This window comes from Nicotiana tabacum, chromosome 20 (assembly GCF_000715075.1).
Source record: "Nicotiana tabacum cultivar K326 chromosome 20, ASM71507v2, whole genome shotgun sequence".
Taxonomy (NCBI): domain Eukaryota; kingdom Viridiplantae; phylum Streptophyta; class Magnoliopsida; order Solanales; family Solanaceae; genus Nicotiana; species Nicotiana tabacum.
In genome coordinates this window covers 164168281-164177055 of record NC_134099.1, presented here as the reverse complement: position 1 = coordinate 164177055, position 8775 = coordinate 164168281, and positions in this window count along the sequence as shown.

The following is an 8775-nucleotide window of genomic DNA, read 5'->3' as shown; positions in this document are numbered from 1 at the left end:
CTTGCTAGAAAAATTGGCAGATCATCATCAGGTATTAGTACATATATGATTTTACCTTTTTCCTTGACAAATATCAAACAACAAAATCAAATCTTAATATTTGAATGCGTGTAGGATCGTCGAACAAATTCAGTAGACTGTCGAACAAATTTAGTACAACAATCCAATTCAATCCTCCTTACCCACAAGCTGTTGAGTTAAAGTCATGGTATTATGTATGTATTTCTTTGTGAATTATGCATCTGTAGAAACATATTGTTGATATAATACACTAATATATACAAGAACGAATTTTTTAGATTTTAACTTTCTTGTAGGGCCAAAACAATTGAACCAATGCTTAATGCATACAAGGTAAAGAGTACATCTTCCATAGGCTATGTTATGGTGGTTCCTTTTGAGGATGAAATTATAGCTATTTTCAATATCCAAGCGCAACCTCAAGTAAGAACAACATAAATTATATTATTCTATCGAAATTTAACTATTTTTAGTAGTCACAAAAAAGAAATATGTGACATTCTTGAATTATATAGGGACAAGTATTTTATGTCGAGGCTGAACATTTTCTTCCAAATGAGAACGAATGCTTTTGTGTGTTATCTTGTTCTGACTGTAAGCAATTGTTCACGAGATCTTTCTCTCGGATGACAATTTATTATACAAACTGTCAACGATCCACTCATCTAATTCCAAGGTATAAATGCTACTAGATTCTTCTATATGACTATTTAGAGTTTATAGTTATTTAGTTTTTATTCATCAAACGAAATATTTGCTCTATATTATAATAGATGTCAATTTGAAGTCACTGTTAGAGACAATAGTGGTTTTGCAATAGTCATTATTTCTGACAAACCTGCCGGGAAAATGTTAAGCCTCAGCTCTGAAGAAATTTATGACATCTACCATGTCAAGTTTTATTTTTCATATCACTGTTAACTTCAAAAACATACAAACAAGTATAAATGGCAAAATGACCCTCTTTTGATTTGTAACTAACCAATTTCGTCCTCCTAGAAATAAATTTTACCTCTTGCGGATGTGTAGAAACAAATGAGTGGAAAGATATTCAAAATTCAAATGAAAAAAATTATTTACAAAATATCATGATATAGTGCAAAAGTTATCTATTTTATCTTACATGAACAAAGACAATGAGACCCACCAAGAGTTCTCCCCAACCATGATGGATGTTGCCGAGGGGAGCAAACGCAAAATTGAACGTCTTGGCTTGGAGGGAAGAGAATCTCAAGAGACTACTAACAAAGATATTGCGTCCCACTACAAGCGGGGCTTGGAAATAAAGACTCCTCCTTTGAAAAAGTAATTGTAAGGTATTTGAACTTTTTAATTAAGTTGTTATTCTTTTATCTGCTCATATAATTAATTTTAAGATGTAATTAATATGATAGTTCTAAAAAATATCTCAACACATGTGTAATTCCTACGTACACTTGTTCTTGCACCTCTTGGCATTGTTTAATTTTCTCTTGGAACGTTCTAACAATACAACATATTTACTTAATTTCACTTGCTCTCTTAGTTGAAGCCGCAGTTTGCTACAGGTTTGGGATGCATTTGAAGACATTTTGCTGTTATTTGTGGATGCGATTAAAGTCACAATTATGTTGTTGCTTTCTGCCTGCGATTAAAGCTAATCTTTTCTGGTGTGATATTAGGTTGGTTTACCTATTTACTATCTGTCTATGATACTACCCCATCTCTCATATTACTCAATTAACTCATTCTCCATAGTTTATTAACATGTCAATAGAGAAAGATTTAAGAAAAATCACCATGTCTTCCTCATTATTATATCACATCTTCATATTTTGCTTTGTACTAAGTTCTTTTTCATTGCATGTTTCTTTAGTAACATTGTTTGATTATAATATTCTTATATCCAATAAAACTCCGAATTTGGTTCAAACTAAATGTTCTGTAGGAGGAAAAGATCTTGGAAACCATCCAATTCAACAAAAAGATAAATACACAATTACTTTTCCCATAGTTATCAAAGGGAATAATATAATTGTATGCAACATAAGTTTAGGGCCAAAGCATGGAGATTTTTAGTTGTTTAACTTTGATAATGTTGCTAAGTTATGTCAAGACAAGTTTTGCGTTCGGGATATACGTGAAGATGGAATTTGTCTACTGTTTACCTGTTGAATTAGGATGTGATTTTACACTACAATTGGGATTAATTAATAGGCCTATAGGATGTAAAGATTCTATCAGGTATCAATGCAATTGATTGATCAATAATGGTGTAACAGAAGGCCTACTTATATTAATCTTGTAGAGAGACATCATTCCACATTGAAAAAGTGTTTTAGAAAAAATCAATTGTATTGATATTATCCTCAATTTAATTCATTATATTATAAGGGTATTGAAACTTGGTCTTTTTCTGTGATTTTGCAGATATTAGTACTTTTGTTGCACTACAATGAAGAAGAACAATTACAGTATGGAGAAAGAATCATCTTTTGTGAATATAGATACTCTCATGAATGTAAAAGTTATGTCATTTCGAAGTAAAATGCATCTCTTTTTGTCGATACGTAAATAACTATATGTTTATATATGTATAAATAGTATTTTCATGGATGTAAATATTGTGTTACTTTCCAATGATGTCTCAATTTCGGTCTCTTCTATGCAATTTCATCTCAAATCAAATTAATCACAAATAGTAATTCCATATTCTACGGTATTGGACCCGTGCTATGCACAAGCAAAAACCATCTAGTATTTCTAGATATAAATATATTTGATACTGCCTGAAATTCCGTAATCTAAGAAACTAACACGTACCTTAGTACAATTTGAGTATACAAACAAAATCCCACATTAGAAATTGACAAGAAAAAAAAAAAGTTACGCATAAGGTTGACGATTTTTTGGAAACAAATCGTACAAAATTAATCTAGAGCCAATAATATCAGACAGTGGCGAATTCATGAATTTTTTCAAAGGTGTTCAGATTTGAAAGAAGTAAAAAAAATTCAAACAAAAGATGTTCAATATATATTATGTACATCTCAAATATAATATTTTACTCATATACACAATATAATTTTTCGTAATATTTCAGCGAAAGGTGGTCAATTGACCATCCTTAGCAAAAGGTGGCTTCGTCTTTGATATCAAATCATGTTAAGAGTTTTTATTAGCTGAGTTAACATAATAAATTAATTTACTGTCAAGCTGATGGTTCAATTTGATAAAAGTTGCAAGCGTCTAAGATTAATCCTCTACGAAAAATAAACCTTCTATAAACAAATTTCAACAAGCTATTTTAGGTCATGCGGAGACATCTCGATTGTTGTTCGAAAGCTCCCCTTCAATCGTTTAAATTACAGGCGATAATATAAAAATTCTTTTACATATTCAATACTAATAACTTAAAATCCAAATAAAAAACTTTATATTGTTATGAAACAAAGACTATAAAGTAAAGACAAGTATAGAGAGAAACTGATATATTATTCGAATTCAAACTAATGTACATAATGAACTGAAATCTCTTCTATTTATAGAAGAAAGGAAGCTGCTCTGTAAGCTGCTACTACAAGCTGCTGTGTAAGCTGCTACTACAAGCTGCAGTGTAAGCTACTATAAGCTGCTGTGTAAGCTGCTACGACAAGCTGCTGTGTAAGCTGTTGCTGTACCAAATATGGATAATCTTCTACTGAGAGCAATATTTATCCATAACGGAGTACTGAATGGATAAGCGTATTATACCCGGTATGGATAATCTTCTACCGGGGATAATGTTTATCCATAACTGGGTACTGAAAAGATAAGCTTATTATACCCAATATGGATAAACTTCTACTGGGGGTAATGTTTATCCATAACCGGGTACCGAAGTGATAAGCTTCTTCAGGAAGCTTATTTCCAATATAGTACTAAATAGATAAACATATTTACGGTGGAGTCTCATATGGATAAGCTTCTTCAGGAAGCTTATTTACAACGGAGTACTAAATGAACATCCATAATATAATATATTTATAACACTCCCCCTTGGATGTTCATTAAAAGATAATGTGCCTCATTAAAACCTTACTAGGAAAAACCACGTGGGAAAAAAAATCTCAGTGAAGGAAAAAGAGTACACATATTTAGTAAGACGCATCGTTAGGTGCCTCATTAAAAACCTTATAAGGAAAACCCCATGGGAAAATCCTTAGTAAGGGAAAAAGAGTGCATCGCGTATTTTACTCCCCCTGATGAAAACCTTGTTTCAAATATTTGAGTCTCCGCATTCCAATCTTGTATACCATCTTTTCAAAAGTTGAAGTTGGCAAAGATTTAGTGAATAAATCTGCTGGATTATTACTTGAACGGATTTGTTGCACATCAATGTCACCACTTTTTTGAAGATCGTGTGTGTAGAATAATTTTGGTGAAATGTGTTTCGTTCTATCTCCTTTTACCAATCTTCCCTTCAATTGGGCTATGCATGCAGCATTGTCTTCGTCTAAAATTGTGGGTCTTTTCTCACATTCCAACCCACATATTTCTCGAATGAATCACTAATCTCAATCATATTCACTCCCTGCTTGCCGGTTTGAGATCGAGGTTTATGGGTATCGGATAAATAACCTGCATCTGCATTATCAATACGATCTGCACCACTTTTGTTAGCATTAGCAAGATAAATAAGTGCAACATCTACACCGAGATAGAGTATTTCAGGACCAAGGAGCTCCTCATCCTCTTCTAGAGGTTGGAACAGATCCTTATTCACTTCAAGTGATTGAATATCCAATGGTGTACTTAATGGGTACACTTTGTCCATGTAAAAGCATTTTTAAGACCCTCTTGGAGCTCTTCTGGAGTTCCAATTTATGTCACCAACATAAACAGCAAGTGTAACAAAGTCTGATGACATTTTCTTTATAAAAATACATGGACAAATAACATAATTTATGTAACTTTCTTTCAACAAATATTTACTGAGGCGATTATACCACACACGCACAGATTGCTTTAAACCGTACAAAGATCTTTATAATTTGATCAAGTACATTTCTCAAGACTTTGAATTATATGCTTCAGGCATTTTCAATCCTTCAAGGATCTTCATATAGATTTAGCCAAATAAGTCATATAGGTCAAGACTTGTATCTAAATGGCATGACATCTTCAAGTGTCTGGACTGCTAGTCCGATCCTCACAATCTTTTACAATATTGTGCACTATATTATATTAAATATATCGTCGACGATCATTTTATGTCAGTTCCGAAGCGACATAACTTGTGGAGATCTCATCACTTTCTTTATTTTCAGGTACCTGAACTTTTTCGGGAGTTTCATGAAATGTTATGTCGTGGGATCTTCTAGAGCTTATTTCCTCCTCATTATGATCATTTCGATCATTAGATCCTACTATTTTTCAAGGATTGTTACCTTTGGAACCGATTGGTCTACCACGCTTCATGCGTACAGTAAACTCTATCCTTCAGGGACTTTAATTTTAATAGGAGCATTTGCAGCTGAAATATGATATTTAATTTTGGATCAGCAAATGTTTCTGGCATTTGACTTGAATTATCTTCTAAGTGAGGATCATGATAATTCGATTCATATAACATATTTTTCAACTGTTTATTCCATCCCTCAAATGTTAGAAAAACTAACATATATCCTCAATCATCTTTGGGAAACATATCTTTGTGTATTATGGTAGAGAAATTAATCATATACCACACAACAAAAGATAGTAAAAATATTTGGTTTCTGATCCTAAACCAATTGTGAAGGGAGGACTTATCATATATTGTTGATCTGATGCATACAAGTGCTGCTATATGCAATTTAGAAAATCTTAGACCAACACATGAAGCTTTGTTCTCATAAGCAATGGTTTAGACATTAATAGGAGGTATTCAATGCTAAACCAGCTTGGATATAAACCAATATTATCAAGATGAACTGTCTTGATTTCATAATCTGAAAATTATGCTCTTAATAGAGAAAAGCAATTCCAAATGCCAAACTGCAGGTTGACAATAATTACACATGTAACCATCTCATATATGCACCTATAAGTGGTTCACATGATAGGTGAACGGGCCCATGTTCACCTTTTATATATTTCAGAATCAGGGGTCTTAGTCCCAACTTTAGCTGGTATAATCAATTCATTATGAGAACAAGCAACACATGAGAATTCCTGAAGAATCTTCTAGTTCTTTAGTATATGCTTATCTGAATTCTCAAATAGCTCATTTAAAAATGGCAAATGAAAACTTCAAGTTTATCATGTCATGTGCTATCTCTTAGTAAACTTCTGGTTTACTATGACATAAACTTTTGCTTTAGTAAACTTCTGGTTTACTGTGATACATGATATAGTACAAATTAAAGAATAAGGCAGGTAACTTCTCACATACATATTATTTTACCCCTATGATTGTGGAAACATGAAGATTATCAATCTTCCAATCATTTGTAGTCTCAATATGATAGCCATTTGTATTAGTAAACTTCAGGTTTACTACAATATATGTTTTGACCATAATCATATAATATGAATGACATATTTGTATATAAGCTCTTCGAGAGCCTTAATTTATTATCCACAATCTAATATTTATCTGGCACTACTGGTGTCATGTATTCTTTAGGCAAACATTTAGCTCTTCAGGAGTTATTAATACATTTTGTACTATCAAATATTGCTCAGACACTGCTGGTGTCATGAGAGAAAATCACAATCAAATAAACAATGTAAAACAATTGTTTAAGCACACGAAAACTCTTCTTCATAATATTTTTCCACTTCAGGAGGCAATTTCAACTGTGTTACTTCTTCAGGAGCAAATTTAAAATACGAAATATTGAGTATATATTCTCTCAATTATATTAACTCTTCTGGAGGTGAATTGTAATGTATTCACATCAAGAGCGCGTTCATATTTACCCGACTTATTAGTATTGTCACATTCACTTCAGGGAATAGATTAATATTATCAAAAGTTCTCATCCTTCAGGAAATCGAACATAATTATCTGAATGCGCATTAATCACATCAAATTGTGATGCCTCAACCTCTTTTAAAATATTTACTACTTCATGAGCAAATCGAGACGTACATTTAATATAGAGAATATTTATGTAGTTTATCTTCAATCGTAACTATAGAAAGCCTAAATTATCACTTCTGGTGATCATAGACATATACCACTTCTGGTGGTTAACAAAATATAATTACAATGAGATATATGAAATATAACTACTTCTGGTGGTTGTATATTTCTTGCAAACTCTACTAGAGTTTAAGTTGATCTAATAATATTATCCATATTCTTTAAAATGATATAAATAAGATATATTATAGTAAACATCATTATCAAATCATAATTTTTCTTTATGTACAACAATTACATAACCATACTATCTATTACAAATAACAAAAATTAAAATATTTACATTTCTACAAATTCACCACCGATTACATGACTTGTTTCTCCTTCTGGGAGTGCAAAGTAATCAGCTACTTCCAAATGCATGAAGTCTAAATTATCTTCAGAAATAGAATTTGCTTCAGCATTTTTCTCTGTCTTCTTCAGGAAGGCTTGATAAAGCTCAACCAGGTGCTTTGGCGTACGACAAGTACGTGACCAGTGCCCTTTTCCTCCACATCTATAGCATGCATTTTCTACATTTGGCACTTGCACCGCTTCATGCTTTTGTTCCTTCATTTTCCACTGCTGGTGGTGAGGAGGCTTCTTTGGTGCATTATTATTACCATGATTGGGGTTTCTTCCCCGACCACGGTCATGACCACGACTGGGGCCACGACCTCTTCCATGTTTAGCTTGGTGGAAGTTCGTCTCATTCACTTCAGGGAATGGACAAGAACCAATAGGTCGGCTTTCATGATTTTTCATTAATAGCCCATTATATTGCTCTGCTATAAGAAGATGTGAGATAAGTTCAGAATACTTTTTAAATTCCATCTCTCGATATTGCTGCTGCAGGAGCATATTCGAGGCATGAAAAGTGGTGAAAGTTTTCTCCAGCATATCATGATCAGAAATATTATTACCACATAATTTTAATTGGGAAATAATTCTGAACATAACATAATTATACTCACTGATAGATTTAAAATCTTGTAGCCTTAGATGAGTCCAATCATAACGTGCCTGTGGAAGAACGACCATCTTCAGGTGGTCATATCTATCTTTCAAATTATTCCACAGTATGACTGGATCTTTAATAGTGAGATATTCCATTTTCAGGCCCTCATCAAGGTGATGGCGTAGGAATATCATTGCTTTTGGCACGGTCTTGGTTTGATGCCTGATTTTTATCCTTGATGGTGTCTGCCAGACCCATCGCATCAAGATGAATTTCAGCATCAAACACCCAAGACATGTAGCTTTTACCCGATATATCCAGGGCTACAAATTCAAGTTTAGAAAGATTTGACATTATTTAGGAAAAGAAAGTTCTTACCTCTAATACTTTCAAAGTATTTGCTCGAGATGTCAGAGTCTCGTGCTGATAACGTGTTATGAAACAAAGACTATAAAGTAAAGACAAGTATAGAGAGAAACTGATATATTATTCGAATTCAAACTAATGTACATAATGAACTGAAATCTCTTCTATTTATAGAAGAAAGGAAGCTGCTCTGTAAGCTGCTACTACAAGCTGCTGTGTAAGCTGCTACTACAAGCTGCAGTGTAAGCTACTATAAGCTGTTGTGTAAGCTGTTACTACAAGCTGCTGTGTAAGCTGCTAC